This window comes from Anas acuta, chromosome 19, assembly GCF_963932015.1.
Source record: "Anas acuta chromosome 19, bAnaAcu1.1, whole genome shotgun sequence".
Classification (NCBI taxonomy): domain Eukaryota; kingdom Metazoa; phylum Chordata; class Aves; order Anseriformes; family Anatidae; genus Anas; species Anas acuta.
Genome location: NC_088997.1, coordinates 8,497,050 through 8,513,966, shown reverse-complemented (window position 1 = coordinate 8,513,966; position 16,917 = coordinate 8,497,050). Strand labels below are relative to the sequence as shown.

The following is a 16,917-nucleotide window of genomic DNA, read 5'->3' as shown; positions in this document are numbered from 1 at the left end:
TTGAATGATACAACTGCAAAACACAGGAACAAGTTTCCAGACACCAGTCTGAGTTGGCCTGAATCCCATCCTGTGCCTGGTGCTTCCTTCTGGATGGATCCAGAAGTGTTTGCCCAACACAAAACCCTCGGCGAGGCACTGGGGCTCTGTTCTGAAAGCAGGCCCACGTGGAGCTCAGACTGACTGTAGGTGAGCACTGCTCAAATAGATGAGCGTTTACAACATTTTGGAAAGAAATATGGAGTTGTTTTTTTTTATTATTAAATATTTGGCCAAAAGCCTAAGTGCCAAAATTTAGGTTTCTAATTTTCTAAATTTGTAAGATTTCATTTATTGCATGTGAATTTAAGTTTGCAGTCAGTCACACAGACACCTTATCAGGACCAGGACCCATAAAAAAGATGAAATACCTAGTTAGCAGACTGAAGGACAGCAAGGTTGTCACATCGCAGGGAGGGTTAATGACAGGCAAAGACACTGCAGAGCAGCAGTAAAACACTTTTGCTTAAAAACAATCTTGACTCATGCTCAATCCTGAATCAGTGTCTTAAAAGACAGCTATTTGGACAGAAAAAGGCTTGCACAATAACGTCTTCCTGTTTTTACCTACTCCCATCTAAGATAATATTTTGTGATGCAATTGTTTGTGCCCTCATTTAAAACACTAAGCCAGCTTTCCTCACATGCATGCTGAGGATGAGGAACACCAGGGTTTTCACATGTAGCCCTACGGGAGCACGTCTGCAAGTAGAGAGAACACAAGAAGAGTTTCAGCCATTTCCAGGGCTACTATAAAATGACGTGGTGGTGTGGCTGAATTTACAGAGACCCTGACATTAATAAGGGAGACAAAGATTGGGAAGTCCAGGAATTCTGTCCGCAGCTGCTCTGACAATGTAATAACAGCGACTCCATATGGAGAAATGGAAACTGTATTTTATGATTACAAGGTAAATCCCCATCCTCTACAGGAAGGAAAAACAATCCCACATGCTGCCACACAATGCGTAGCGGAGTCCAACAGCACTCTGGTTTGGACGCATCCTTTGCACGTATATTCAGGAGAGTTAAACAAAGGGACCTAGTTTTCTGCCCAGGTTCTGGCTTAGTATTTCAAAAAAGAGTACAAAGCCTTCAACAGATTTCTGGGTTTGATCACGGCACTACTGGTTGTAGAAACCTTCAGCATCAGCTGCTGTGAATATTGAAAACAGCATCCGGAGCCCAACATATCCCTGAAAAACAACTGCTGCAGACAGATTGGGTCTGCTGATAACTGCAGGAGCTCTTCATGCACTCTAACAATAAGCACACAAGATAAAGGCAAAAAGCTTTCTGTGTCAGTTTGCATTCATTTATTAGACCTTATAAAATAAAGCTCTGCTGGCCTAAAGGCACTGGTACCTTATATTAAGTTATATAAAGTTATTTCGTTTCTTGTTTCTGAGCATTTTGGTTGCATCCATTTCATGTCTTCATGCTTTTCTGCACACCGTTCCCCTGAGAAGAGTGAGATGTAACAAAGCTCAAGCTCCTAGAGTGGTTACTCGAGGACATGTTACTGCCCAACTGACTGTATGCCACAGGCAAGTGCGGGCTAAGATTTGGTGCCCTAGGCTCACGACCCTGACAGCACTGGCCAGGCTGCAGAGACAGGCTGGCAATTTAAGAAGAGAAATTTGCCTTGAAAGCAAAATCCAAAGGCCAGACTTAAACCATTCACTCTTTGCAAAAAGGACAGGAAATGAATCCAGTCAACATAGAGATGATGATCTGATAAAGCCAAAGCGCAGCTTTGCTAGTAGGGAAAAAGCTTATGCTGAGAAGAAAGGGCAATTTTTATCTTTTAATTCCTTAAGATGCTCCATCTGATCCAAGGTAATCATCCCATCCCTTCTCACTTCCCTGATTAGTTACTCTTCTGACAAGCAATCAGCAAACTATTTCTGAAGCACATGTCAGATTAGGATTAAATCCTTTCATTTAATTGAAGCATAGAGAAAATAAGAGACCTCATTCTTAATTAAGGTCGGACTCCTCTCCCAAGAAAACATTTCCTTCTCCCTTAGAGGAAACAATCAGAGCACTTCAGGAACAAAATCAGTGCACTGCCATCAGTTACATATCTGGAAAAAAACAAGGGATCCCAGTACCCTCTGCCAGCCATCAGTTCTTCTACTTACAGTTTAAGAACTCACATAGGTTCCTCATCCAGAAAGCTCTGCTGTCACTATGCAGTTTCCCGTACATCTCCCAAAGATTAACCTCTAAAAAAGCCTGTGCTGGGTTTTCTTCCTCACTCAGATTTTATAATAATTTGCACAGAACGCAAAGGGAAAGCCTAGAGGCCTTTTATTTAAAGCCCTAAAACCAGTTCTAACCATTAGGAGAGACTCACCCAATGATTTTGGCATAAAACAAAGGCTATTAAAGGAAGAACATACAGAAGCACCCCCTGCATTCTATAACTAAAAACCACAATGTAAAACCTGAGGCAAAGTGGGAGAAAACAAAGGACACTGAAGGAAGGCACCCTAAACAAAGTGGGGAGTAATTATGGGCTTGCTGATGAGCTCACACTCCCCACGCTGGCAAAACGCCTACTGAAGAGTGATACTGTAGATAGCAACAATTCTGAACTAATTGCAGAGCAAAACTATCCCTGATTTATGGGAAAAAATCCCAGGGAAGGGCTTGGAACTAAACGGGTTTCTGCTCCCTGGCATTAAGCCCTGGAGGCAGGGGACAGTGTCCCTGCAGAAATCAACAGGGGCATGACACCAAAACTGCACAGCTCCCATGGGAAGGGAACAGAAGAGACATGGAGGTTTCAGAACTGTCACCCTCCAAGGACAGGCTTGGTAACAGACCCATTCAGATTTGATCCAGGAGCTACTCTACTCAGTGGAAAGGTTCCCATGCGATTCAAGGGGCTTCATCAAAATCCAAGTTCTCTACGCACAGGCAGTGTTTGTTATCTGACATAAGCAGTGTCTGGGAGAAAAAAAAAGACAAAACCAGAAGAGCAGACAGTGCAAGGAAGGCAATGACGCATGATAAACATATTCCATTATAATGGCTTGGCATTTTACTACCAGAGAAACCATTTCTGCAATTAAATACGAGCCCTACTGTAACTCAGCCCTGCCACGCACCCTTCGCGAAGCTGCAGAAGGAGCTGAACTTTTGGAATTTCCTGGCTGTTGAGTCCTTGATTTAATGCAGCATTAAAGTTCACCCTGGCACTTCATCTATTATTCACAGGAACTTGGCTTTACACACAGAGTTTGATTTGTGCACTTCGGTAATCTAACCTCTGCCCAGGACTTTGATTATGAAACAAAACCAGGCCCAGGTCTCTCCCTCCCTGATTTCTCCCCCTTTTTATGACCTGCACCTGCAAGCAAGTTTTTTTTTTTGTTTTGTTTTGGTTTTTTTTGCAGGCCAGCCCTGGTTTGTACAGTGCAACTGAAAGGCTGGTGCAACAAAGAGCTGAAAATAGAAAGCAGCCAGTCTTGCTAGTTCCTTCTTTCCCTGCGCACACTGAAGTTCTTTGAAACTGAAATTTTGTTTTCCTTTTCATTGTGGTGTTATGACAGCCTGTCTGATGGCAGCATCGCTGCACCAGTTTTGACCAAATTATCGGCAAGTTTAAAGAAAACAGAGAAAATAGGAGCAGAGCACAACATTTCTGGTGTGACAGACAGCATTCCCCTTGGGACATGCTGTGCTTACCACCAAATACTTTGCTGTGCTCCACTGATGCTGCCCAAGATGTTCATATTCCCCCACAAACACACCTCAAGTGCATGGTATTAATGCAGTGACACATTTAATGCCCTTCGGCATGCAGAGGAGACCTGGTTGTTGTAGCAAGAACAAGAGCAAAGCCCTGCCCCAGGGCGCTGCTACTGTAGGTGCAACATTTATTATGGAAGCCCTCCCAGAAGAGCCCCAAAAAGCAAAAATTGGCCCTGTCACTACACAGGGTGGGGAAACTTCAGGCAGGGATGAAGGCTGGGAAGAGCCCATCCTGCACCTGATGCAAACCCTTCCCTTTAGTTATAAAGCTACCTTACAAGGCTTTCATTCCTGCAGTTCTGTGGTGTTAGTTTTAGCCTCTGCTGGCTGGATTTTGGTAGGCCAGATTTATTCAAGCCTACTTGTTGCCCAAATACCTACTCTGCCCTTTGTGCAACACTGACTCTTCCAATGCATCCAATACCCATGAGATGGCTTTGAGCTTTCTCTGCCTTCACCATGCCATTTTGAAGGAGCAAAGCTCTCTTTCAACAGGTCCTGAGATGACACTCACCATTTCCTCATTCATCTCAGCAGACCTTCTCTAGACCCGGATCACTTGAAATCAGTCTGTTATAAACACAGGCACCCAAAATGCAGCCTTCATCCCAGACCATGTCTCACCAGGCCTCAGACAGTTTGTGCCACACACTGAAAGCTAACAGTCTCCTTCCTTCAAACACAGCAACTGTTCCCAAAAGCAGAAGGAACAACTAACCCATCCTCACACTGTGACCCTTGACAGTAAGCTGGTCCAGCAGGAGGTGTGATAGAAAGGAAATACAAAGCATTGCCTGATGGACAGCATGCAGCACTGACAGCCAGGGCTCCCCTTCTCTTCTGCCAGAGGGGTTAGCAGGCTCCTTAAATTACAAAAGGGTGACAACAACAGTACCAACCCCGTAACCAGAAGAGCTACACCAATGATATGTATCGAGGGATCTGAAGTCACCAAACCAAAGATGCTACAGAGGAACCAAACCCTTCTTTCTCTCTGAAGCACTGTGTAAGCCCCGTTTCCTCCACTTGCACTCAAGCATCCTGCTTGCCATTGAGCACCCCACTTTCCATCACTGTGTAGTTCCCTGCAGCACCCTTCTCCTCCTCCCTGCTTGTTCATCAGCCCACACTCAGCCTCCCACTGAAGGAGGTGACCCCTGGCCACATGTACTAATTGTTGAATTCACCTGAGCTTCTACAAATACTGCAGCTTCCCTGTGCCACAGCTGACACCAGCACAGCTACACAATTCCCCCCAAAACCAGTGGTGGAGACAGGGAGGCCAGGAACCTATAAAGTTTGCATTACTCAGAGTTTCCTCCTTTACCACCCAGAAACCCAGCAGAAAGGCACTGAGAAGAGCTAGGAGTTCAGACAGCTCACAAACTTCTTAACACAAGTGGAAACACATCTCTTATTCAAATTGCGTCCCTATTAATGACCTCAAATCATAATCACTTTGGCAAGTTGGATCAAGTAGCATCCTTATCAGTCATGTTACACTATCACCTTCTGCCTTGTGGTTCCTTTCTCCTGCACCTTGTTATTTGCCTCACAGAGGCAGCCACTTACGTTGGATCATACCGCATGGAGAGAAGGTGATCCTACAGCTCAATGCCTTCAGGCATCGAGCCACACACATGAGCCACAGCAGCACCATAGGATGTACAGCAGTGTGTGAGGGATGCCAGCAGCCAAAAGGAACGGGGCTGGCTAGATGGATCAGTGCTAAAATGGGATCTAACCTGTCTCGAGATGAAATACAGGGGGCACCCAGGCTGGATACAGGTAGGCAGGACAGATGGAGCAGCTCCTGGGTCCTGCAGCACCGCACGCTCTGCTTGGAGCTCCACAGAGCCACCACGCACCTCCAGCTGCTCCTCCACTGCTTACTGAAATGGGTTGTTTACATACCACAAGCGTCGTTCATCTCCCCTCTAATGCAAGCAAGACCACAAGCGTGATTTTCCAAGGAGGACAAGATATAATCTTATCTAGCCAAGCAAGCACAGAGCGGTTGCAGGCAACAGCCTGAGTACACTGTAATGCAGAGTGCTGTCACCATGTCTCTAACACAGACTGATCTGGTCTTAAACAAAAAGGAAGATCAAGAACTGAGCTGTCACCTCTTCTAGCAAGGCAATAGAGAAGTTTCTGCCACCCTAAGGCAGGAACTATCCTAGCATTGCACAAACCTGAACCATACCATCTCCCAAAAGCACCCATCTGACTGACATTGCCACATTAGCGTGCTGGAAGTGCTCCCACACCTTCCTACTGCCGAGCCAATGTGTTTGGGGGTGGATTCAGAGATAAGGGGGGCCAAGGGAAGAAACATGATTGAAAATGCTTCAGATGCATCAAGATTAAGCTCACAAGAGGCATTGCCAGTATCCTTTACTGGAACACATACACATTTAAATATAGATTTTTTTCCTATGCAACAGATTTAGCAAGTTCAAAAAGCTCCTTCATACACCCCAGTAAAAGCCTACGTAAATAGAAATGTAAAAGATGAACTGGATAAGGCAAAACATCACCTTCCCGTCTCAGCAGCGCACTCCACACAAGCCTGCCCCTTCAGCAGACATCCAAGTAGCCTCTCTGCAAGGGGCCAGGAGCAGTCACACAAGAGCTCTAATTCCAGCAACCTGGCGGCCTTTGCTCCTTCAGGCTGTTACACACACACCAGGCTGCAAACACAAGAAACAGAGCATGCTTTCCATGTCTTCTCTCAAGTACAGACCTACTTTCTTCTTCCTGATTTAGATGCTCATAACACCCAACGTTATATTCCTCCAGAGAGCAAATAAACGGCCACATTGCGGTGGTTTAATCTCGGGACTAAGCAGGCTCACTTGAGCAGAAGACACGATGAAGCACAAAAAGGTAGAAACATGCTATCATTCCGGGCTGGGAAATACTTGTGCCCTATTGTAAAAACATTATATCTCCATTAGGAATGGTGGTGGATTGATCACCAGCTAGAACATCCCAAGTTTCCCAGCTGGGAAGCACACATCCAGAGAAATAGAAGTACTTCCTCAAGGTTGCAGATTGACCTACTCCAGTTTGCGTGTCAAGGACCTCGGTGTTATAAAACAAATAGTTATAAGCTAAATATAGCAAAGGAGCAGGCTTTAATCACCAGGACAGGCTTCATGCAGGGGGCTGACAAGAGCCAGTGAGGCAGTATCGCACACGGGCAAATACAAGGCTAAAAAAAACACAAAATACGTCTCATGATGCAGCTGCCTCCTCGTATCTTCCAAGAGAGGCCTCCTCTCCTAGGGAGGTTTGTCTCAGCAGCCAGGGGATGTGCCTGCAGGTCGCGAAGGGGAGGGTTTGCAAGGGATGGGAAAGCGCAGTTTGTTTCAACAGGCAGCTGCCGGGGATTGCTGAAGAGTTTCCAGCACTAATTGGCGGACACAGAAGTTTTCAGAGCATGATGCAACAAACAAAGGGGAGATGAGCGCGTCAAAGAGAGAAGAAGAACAGATCAGCCAGGGAAAGCCTCTGTCGGTGATTATGGCAGAAGCATGTGCACTGGCTTGGAAGCCTTCTCCCAGACACGTTGCGAAAGAAGTTGTGCTGGTTGCGTTGATTAAACACCTGGGTACAGGTCCTTTGTACAAACAGGGCAGTGACAATGACAGCAACCTAAAAGGGAAAGATGCACACTGCACAGCTCCAGCTACATTACTTCGGGCTGTGCTGGACTGTCCACAGAGGCTGCAAAACCTCCCTCAATGCCCACAACAAAGAAATACATATAAATACACACACACACACACACCTTCAAACCCCTATCCTGAATGCCAGCAATGAAGACCCAGAACAGACAGATGGATGATTACCCCTCAATGTTTCTGCCACCCCAAAGTTTTGTGAATTCCTTTCCTAGTATCCCTACACAAGTTGTTCACTGAAAGAAAACAGCATTCCTTTTGACCAAGAGCTCTGGCACCAGCAATACAATTATTTATTTTTTGTCTTATCTTTAAAGGAACTGAGTGGGGAAGCAGAGCTGAAAAGCACCTAAATTCCAAGGTCCCAAATATCCAACATCCACAGAGCTTTTCATTCACAGACTTCAAAGGAGGTGAGAACTACACCACCTATTTTGCACCTGGGACAAATTGATACAGAGACAGAAAAGATTTTCCCCAAGATCACTCAAAAAACTGCAGCAGCAGAGATGAACGCAGCTCTATCGGACACTGTTCTCTCTTAGCATCGAGCACATCAAAAGACTTGGGAACTCGTTCTGAAGCGTTAGTTTATAGACACAGAGTATAAATACATTTTAAAAATAATCAGTAGACTTTCCCAGGCACAGGCAGGGTCATCGAGAGAGCCAGCATCAGAGTTCAGAACATTAACTCTGCAAACAAAACAAGCAAACTGCAAGCTCCCTTTGTGCTTCAGCACAGATAGGGATGGGGAGAAGGGGACGTACTGCTGGCTCAGCCCCCAGGAAAACATTTCCCTAGCCTCTACCACATCTCCCTACAACCACTTAGGCAGGTAAGGCTTAGCATAATAAAAATACATCACTGACTGGAAAGTAGCAAGCAATTTCAGCTCTCATCCAAGTCAACATTGTATTTCATTGCATCACTCTGAAGTAAAATAAAAATTGAAACTGCGATAAAACACGACGATGCTTCGTTTTATTTCTTCACACATCTTTCTTTGCTTATGCTCTTGCCGAAACAGCCACAGCTTATTTTATAGACACTCGTTTAGAAAGACAAAAAGAGTGCCACAGCATGGGAACGGGCTCCAGAAAGCCCGATGCAGAAATCCTGCCTTTTTTCCTTTTTAAATGAGGTTTCTTTGTTTTTTTCAGGAATAGCAGTAAGTATTACTTTGAGGTGCCAGACTCAGAGTCACATGCAATGAAGTCATTTTTCCCACTGGTAGATACAGCAAGAGCAGTAATAAGAGCAAGAAATTAAAGCCGAATACGAAGGAAGCAAATTTGATTTGCCCCATTTATCACCACAGTTAAAGTACAACACAGAAACATGGCATGTGGGGTACCCTCAGCTGAGCACAAGGAAATGCTTTGAGAGCATGGTGCTATGGCAGAGAGAGCCTTTGTGCAGCAATGCACTGACTGGCTGCTGCGTTTGTCAGCACCAGCCACAAGGATGAGAGCTTTGAGGTGGGACAGAGATGACAGAGCGTGGAGAAGGCAGCATTAGAGGAGGACTCAGGAACATCACATCCAATTCCTTTCTCCTACCCAGGCTTCTCAAGTGACCTCTGACAGTCCTTCTCCTTCATTCAGGGACTGACCTCATTGGGCTGGTTTAGGAAACTGACCAGTACTACAAAGCCCCAGTCTTACTGGGGTCCCCCATTCCCAGTAACATCACCCAAGGCACTCTCCTAACCAACCAAGACCCAAAACTCTGTTATGGATATCAGAAGAGCAGTGATAACAGAACAAGAGAGACATAGCTGGCCATCTAACTCAGCAATAAAGCGCTAGAAAAGCACTAGAAAATATTTTCTTGGCCCTTCTCAGCAACTTCCCTGATTGTTCTTGTGCTCAGAGCCCTTGGGAGATGGAGGGGAGAACAGGTCACAAGACACTTATAAATCATATTTATGAAAAAAATAGCTATCACTGTAGCTGCTCTCTGAGCTAAGTCCATACCGGTTTCTACCAGCGGTTAGCAACAAGTCATGCTTGGGTTCAACTACCCGTACCTGGGCTTTCCCAGAGCTTTAGAAGCCAGCACATAAACCTCGCCACGCGTTGTGCACGCTCCGCAAAGCGGCACCGACAGCATGCAGCCGGGGGATGGAGTCTGCCTTATATATTGGCTTTGTCATAATCCTGATGAGGACAAAAAAAGAGAGATTTATTCATTTCCGCCTGAGTTTCAAGTACAGAGGAGGCGTCTTCATAATTAAAAACAGCAACCTCAAGGAGGAGGTGGAATCCATGCCCTTACCCATTTTATCCAGCCAGTAATAGAAGGGAAGAAGAACTGGGGTGCACACCCTTACACAGCCGCTTCCCTCAGCACTGGAAAATCCCCCTCTGGGTTCTTCATCATTTCTTCTGCCAATGCAGAAGAGGAAAGAAGAAGAAGAAGAAGAAGAAACACACCAGGAACTGCTACTTGCTGGCATAAATTACGGCAGCCTCCAAGGCCAGAGGCAGTGGGAAGTCAGAGAAGCACATCCCAACCCTCGGCCTCAGCAGATAATCCAGTCCATACGTACCCCAAGAGCATCCCTTAAAACACACAGTTTTTCCCCATAACTGAAGGCAGGCCGCCACACAAGCACTCCTGAGATGATAAACTGGATCCAGCACCGCTTCTCCCTGACACGCCTGTAGTGGCTGGTGCTAACATTTTAACTCGTGGCTTGTCTCAGAGCCATGCTTTGAAGCCCTGTGCTCTCAGTGATTTCTGGCACACAGCAACACCTCCTTGTTAGAGCACAGTGACTTGGTGCAGACCCCCTCCTCCTCACTCCTGGCGGGCTCTAACGGCAGGCGGGTAATTCCTTGGAGTGACCCAAGTTCAAGAACAAGCCAGGCAGCTGTGCCGTGCACCACAACCCCAGCAGCAACCAGGGGACTGATGGGGCTGATGATTACAGGGCTCTCTGTCAGAGCACCACAAGGCACAGGAACGCTGCTGGAAGGACTACAGCCAACAAACCGAGACAGGCACCCCGAACATATTTCTGCCCACGCACTGACCAATCCTTCTCAAAATGCAAGTCACCCAAGGAAACCCTCCTAACCAACACACAGCTGGGCTGGTGAAACTCAGCAGGATGGGTTTCTGAGCCGGGGCTGGCAGGCCTGTGGGGCTGACACCGAACAGATCAGCACCGACACGGTGCTTTGTCTGCAGCGCTTCCCAGCACAGCCGCAGCTGCCTGGCTGCTCCGAGGTACCAGCACCAGCCCCTGCTCCATCCCCGGGTGCTTCCCCAGGCAGGGCGCTCACTGCTCCCTACCAGGAGACGCAAGGAGCTCAGGACCTGCCCGCTTCATTCATTGAGGAGGATGCCAGCAGCCACCCAGCTGGGCCTTGCCTGCTGAAGGGCACATCTCCGCTACCAGCGGGAACAAAAAAACCTCACCGCGTCCGTTCCTTCAGCACTCGGATCGTGTCGGTACCTGGGCTGCTCCGAACAAAAAGGCAGCGAGAGGACGGAGCCCAGCAAGCAGCCAGGCTGCCCGGAGACAAAAGAAAATTCCCATTTCCAGACCCCAATTTGCTCAGCGCTGATTGCTGATGACCCCCCCCCCCTTACCTCCACCTCCCTAATTGCTGATGACCCCCCCAGCACCAGGCCCTGTGGGTCCGGCTGCTCCCAGCCCCACAACCCAAACCCCACAGACCCCCAGCACCCCCTGGGACCCCCCCCACCCCCCTACAGCGCTGCCACCCAGTGCTGCACCCCCTTGGGTGCCCCCACCCATGAGGTAACCCCGCATCCCCCCACCCCATGGGTACCCCCCTCGGGGGTGGGGGGGCTGCAGAGCCAGGATGGGGGAGCCCTCCCCCCAAAAAACCCACCCCACAGGCAGGGCAGCGCCTTCCCCTCCCCACCCTGAGGGCGAGGAGCCGCCACCCACCCTGGGCTCCCTCCGTCCATCCCCGCCTTTGTTGCGGGAGCCGCGGCCGCCCCCTCCCCACCGAGCCCCCCCCCCCCCCCCCGGTGCCCCCCTTACCCCTCCGCCGAGCCCCTCCCGGGCGGGGCCGAACCGAGCCGAGCAGAGCCGAAGCGATCCCCGTGCGGAGGGGCCCGGCAAGGCCCAGAGCCGCGCCCCCCCCTCCCCTCCCCTCCCCACCCCGCCGAAATCTTTGTGGTTGCCGGGCCGCGGAGGCGGCGGAAACGGAGCGGGAGGGCGGGAGGGGAGGCTCCTCCTGGAGGCCGCCCTTGCGGGGAAGCGGGCGGAGGGCTCGCTCGGCTCTCTCCGGCTGGGAAACCCTCCCTCCCGAGCCGAAAAAATGAGCGATAACAATAAAAAATAAGATTAAAAAAAAAATTGGAAAAAATAGAAAAATAATAAATTTAAAGAAAAAAGGAAAATAAGAGCTTTTCTGCCTGCAGCCCTTCCCTAAAGAAATGGGAGGGGAAAGGACAAGAATAATAAAGCCGAGCCTACCTCTGGCTCAGCAGGGATGCGGTCTCCTCTCTCCCTCCCTCCTTCCCTCGTGGCCGCGGGGCTGGGCTCCGGGAGGGAGGGGCGCTGAGCGCACCCCAATTTACATCCTAGCAAATGGGATGAGCAGGAAGGGCTGGAGGTGCTTCCTGGGGGGAAAAAAATAAAAATGGGAGAGCCCTGATTTTCACACTGCAAAGTGAAAGCACCTGCAGCCTGTGGAAACTCATTCATTCAATGGCAGGAAGAGGGGGGGCTGAGCTAATGAGCATCACTCGTCCTTCACCGCCTCCTGCTCACTCCCAGAGCCAAAGCGGGGCTGACATCAGGTGGAAACACCCTGTGCTGGGTCCTATCTAGTGCCTGTGCCTGACCTTGAATCTTTAACTTGGACGGGAATGAAAGTGCTTTGTGCAAGAGCCATGACTCCACGCGATGCACATCACGAGCTCTGCAGCCACCTTGGAGAGCCCAAAGGATGGCACCAGACTTTGTACATCAGACTTTGCACATCAGACACTGCAGTGGAAGGCCACAAACCATGTGGCAGAGGAGTGGGGTCCCACCTGGAAATGGTCGTGTAATTTGGTGCCCTGACTCTGCCCCATATCCTCAGATAAACATGGGAGAAGTGCAAGTGAAGGAGGTGTGGGCAGCAGAGCAGAGAAGCAGCAGAAGTCAGGAGAGCATCATCCCAAAGATGAAAGCTGACAGCCTCAGTAAGACAACCCAGCCGTGAGCAGCCTCATTTTCCATCTCACAGAGGGGAAGCCAAAGCAAAGCGAAATGGCTGGTGCCAACCAAAAATAGGACCTGGAGCACCCGACAGCGACGCCTCTGCTTCAACTGTTCGCTCGCTCCGCTTCCCTGGTATTTTCCTACATCCAAACTCAAGTCAGTGCTTTGTGGTTTTGGATGCAAGATGTTTTGTCTCCTCTCTAATCTGCAGTTGCCTAGGGAGACAGCATGTCACCAGGAGAAAGGAGCTGCAAGAGAAGGTGTCTCTTGAGTCCTGCTCTGGACTCCAACAGGAGAAGGAGCTTCACCTGGCTTCATGCCGGCTCACCAGCTCTGCCAGCTCACATCCTCTGGTCTGAGGGTTTCCCCTTATCACGATGCTAGTGGTGATGGTGACCACCCTTTGCTAGCTCCAGAGAGACCAACGACAAGTGCTGCCCACAGTACGGAATTTTGTTAGGAGGGGGAGTGTAAATTTAAAGCAGTTTTGAAAAAAAATAAAATCCTCTTTCATGTTTACAGATGAATTTCAGATTTAGTATTGCTGAGAAATTAAACCTTGTCATTTGTGATCAACTGCACAATTTTCTGCTTTATCTTCTATAATTTGTTCTTGTTGCTAAAACCTCCACGTAAACATTTAATTTAGAGTCCTATGTCTACATTACAGCAAAGAAGGTCAGCAAGTTTGGGGTTACATTTTGCCTGCCAGTAGCCTGTGGCTCGATGCCATTTCCTGCCCTCCGGTTCTCACTGCTGCAGGACCAGGCCCAGCTCCGACATGCGATGTTGAGAGCTGGCACGTTGCTCATCGCTTCTGCATTTCTGAAGCAGAAGTCTCGAATCTTAAAAGCACTTTTTTCTTATAGAATGGCCTGGGTTGAAAAGGACCTTAAAGATCATCTAGTTTCAACCCCCCTGCTCTGGGCAGGGTTGCCAGCCTCTAGAGCAGGCTGCCCAGGGCCTGCTTTCTTCTTGAAAACACTGTCCTCCCAAGGGATCTTCATTCACATAGCCATATATTATAATGCCTACTATACTTTCTTTGCTCAAATAACCATATACCATGATGACTACCATATTTACATCCCAGTAGCGACCTGGGGCATCCCACCACCAAAGGCTGTGGCACCAGGCATGGCGCACTCCTCAAAGCAGCAGGCCTGCACCACAGGGTCAGGCTTCCCTCACACCCATGGGCTCTGCAACACTGATGCAAGACTGAGAGGAAAATCGAGCTTATTGGCTTTAATGAGATGAAACTAGAAAAATTTCCGAGCTCTTAAGTCATTTCCTTGAGTAATTTTGGCAAGCCTGCCTCTCTGACTAAACTTTCTCAGGGGAATTTTCAGAGGCAGAGGGAAAGATCAGCCGGGACCATCCGCTGTAGTGTGGCTGCAGGACCCATTCTTGAATTCTTGAAAAGGCTTGAATTTGTGCGTTTTCCATCTGGTGCTCCCCCACACAGCTTCCACTGCCCCTGCTTTCCCCAAACAAAGCTTCAGGATGAAAATAACTGTTGAGGTCCCATCGTTGGGCAGAGTGGCACTGCTGTTTCCCGATAACCATTTGTTTATTCACAGGGGCTGCGTGCAGACAAACAACCCCGTGCTGATAATCATAGACAAGAAGCACACAGGACACTCAAGCTTCAGCACATGAATATATAAGGACTTGTTAATTTTACACAGGTGAGCAGGGCCACAGCTTTCAATTAAACTATCACACGTAGAAAAGTGGTATCCAATCTCTGCCATGCCTGGGCTGTCACATTTGCCTGACAAACCTTTTGCCATTTGCTACCCTCCTATATCATACCACTTCAAGTAGATCTTGTTTTGAGAAGTGGCTTCTCACAAATAGTCAAAACTCTCTCTACTTGACAGATCCATTATTTTGATTTGGTGACTATTTGCATTAGCTGCTGGGATCACTGAAAAGCTTCACAACCTTTTTCTTCTAAATTATCCTGGCAAGCTGAAGCATTACACAGTCAAAGTAACGTTAAAATGGAGGGAATACTCTCACATGCATCTAGGGAAACAAAAGGAACAAAACCATATTGTGTTTTGCCATTATCTGTGTTGCTATGTTTGAATAAGAACAGAAGATAAGCCACAGCATTCAGGCATCTTTCCAAATTATTATCCAGCAGTAAGGGACAAAACACCTCTCCATGAGATGATGAAACAAGTCATCTGTTTCCAGGAGGTTAAGCTTCCTAAATCCCCAGTCCTGCAGTCATCCCCCAAAGACAACTACCTCTTAAAGTCTACAGAGGGCATCTAGAGGCCACGTGAAGTGGTGGCATCAGGACCTCAGAAGTCAGAAAAATTTTCAGATTTTAGCCACTTCAGTCTTTTTCCTACCCCAGAAATCCCCATTAGATGCATGCGTGTTCCCTGCCAATGTACTCTGAGAACTGAATGGTGGCAGAAACAGCAACATTCAAAAATATTTTGCAACTTCACTGGTGTCTACTTCCAGTTATGTGACTTCCATCATCTCAGAAGTGCAGCCGCCACAAGAACGTAAGTTCATTCAAGCTGACACCACAAATATTCTGCTGCATTCAGTGGCAGAGCACAAAATTCCAGCAGTGGTGGGAGAAACAAGATGAAAGCAGTGATTTAAAGAAAATCTATTTTTTTCTTTGATTAGAGAGCTGCTGAAAGAGTTCTTATCTCAGGGATCAGTGACTGCTGTAGGCCTTACCCAGTCTAGGCCAAGACTACAGCCCAGAAAAGTCTTGTAAACAGCTCTCCAACTGTTAAGATCTTGCAGAGTTATAACAGTTCAGTCAAGTGGCGCCGCGATTTTCAGGCATTTGTTACCCAACTGAGAGCCACTGCAAAGCTTCTAATATCCAGATGATTCTGTTGTAGCTCCTTAGGTGAAAGAAGCCTCTTATCTGTCTTCAGGCATCTATATCTGAGCCAGCTGTCTAGACTTCCTATGTAAACAGTGCAGAGAAACAGGCACTGGGGTGCAATTCCCCTCAACATCTTGCAGACACCTAAAGTAGCACAGATTAATTGCTCGCTAACAATGACAGTTTACATCCATGAATTACAGGGGTACTCAAGAATTAGGGCAAAGGAGATGTTTAAAGTCAAATGATATGAGTTCCACTCATCTCCCTTCCAGAAATGCTCAGCACAACTGATGACGGTTATTTGGGAGCACGTCAATTAGACACGCATGTTAGATGTGTTCTCGTCTGAAGGCCTGGCCTTGTTCTGGTTCACTGAAAGAAGTCAGACCATCGGCCAGCATTCAACAACGGGGCAAGATGTGGGTCCAGAACCCTTCAGGGGTGCAAGGCTAGCTTGTATCATGCAAGTAAAGTGCTCTGCAAGAAGGCTTTCTGCTGGGTTGACTGCCGTGCATTCCTACCCACTTGTTAACATAAAAGAAAGCGTGGGTGGAAATATACTGCAGGATCATGGCAGTTCTCATTAATTATGAAGATCAAGAGGAGCTCTTACTGCTTTTTTAGTATATTTCCTATGCTGAAATTAGTGCATTAACTGTTACTTAAACTTCAGCCATCAGTATAATTTAGTCATTAGCACAGTCTGGTTCTACATTTTTAAAGTAAACCTCCTTGCTGCAGTTGCAGTGATTCTGAGGAACGCGGACATGCTGTATAACTGAAGCAGTGTAATTTTTGTTACAAAAACTGTTTCCCATCCACAAGCCCAAAGGCAAGTAGGTTTCAGAGAAATTCAACATCCATTAAGTGGAAGACTTCTGAAATTCTGTCCTCTGGTACTACCTTTGTCCAAAGAATCTACACAAGATCGTGCTGGCAGTGGAGAACCTGGAATAGCTTTTTTTTTTTTTTTTTAAAAAAAAAAAAAAAGTCAGTATATTATTGTCAGTCTTTTGTCAAAAGATCACAGTGTACAATGATGAGGACTATTAGCAGCTCCTCTTTACAGAGGAAGAAACTGAGTCATGGAGAGAAAAAATACTGTATCCGTGATCACCTAGCAGAAACAGAAAAATGCTGGTTGACATCCACACTTCAGTGCCAAGCATCTGCAAGTAAGCTTGACCAAAAAAAAGCAACATAGAAGGATCAGAACATGTAGATGTTGAAGGGGTATTTGGTACTACTAAGGATAACATCTTATTTGTGGTAGAGGAGGGGGGGAACAAAAAAAAAAAAAGCAGAGAAGCATTCTAAGCAGACCTCCCATTCCAGCACAGTACTGCATCTTTATT

At 47.4% G+C, this 16,917-nt stretch overlaps 1 protein-coding gene and 1 long non-coding RNA gene across 4 annotated transcripts in view; one reads left to right on the top strand and one right to left on the bottom strand.

The window, feature by feature from the left end:
• Positions 1-12,089, bottom strand: part of CLIP2 (CAP-Gly domain containing linker protein 2) — an 80,002-nt gene extending 67,913 nt beyond the window's left edge. For 2 of the 3 annotated variants that reach the window (XM_068656417.1, XM_068656419.1), the window contains exon 1: positions 11,515-11,669. The gene's annotated coding sequence lies outside the window, so the exon portion shown is untranslated. Of the gene's footprint in view, positions 1-11,514; positions 11,670-11,952 lie in introns of those variants that run through there. The other variant, XM_068656418.1, reaches the window with a different exon arrangement.
• A 153-nt stretch (positions 12,090-12,242) lies between these two features.
• On the top strand, positions 12,243-13,549 carry LOC137842415 (uncharacterized). The gene is made up of 2 exons (XR_011089054.1): positions 12,243-12,819; positions 12,899-13,549. It is a non-coding gene; the product is annotated as an uncharacterized lncRNA (long non-coding RNA).
• The last annotated feature ends 3,368 nt before the right edge of the window (positions 13,550-16,917 follow it).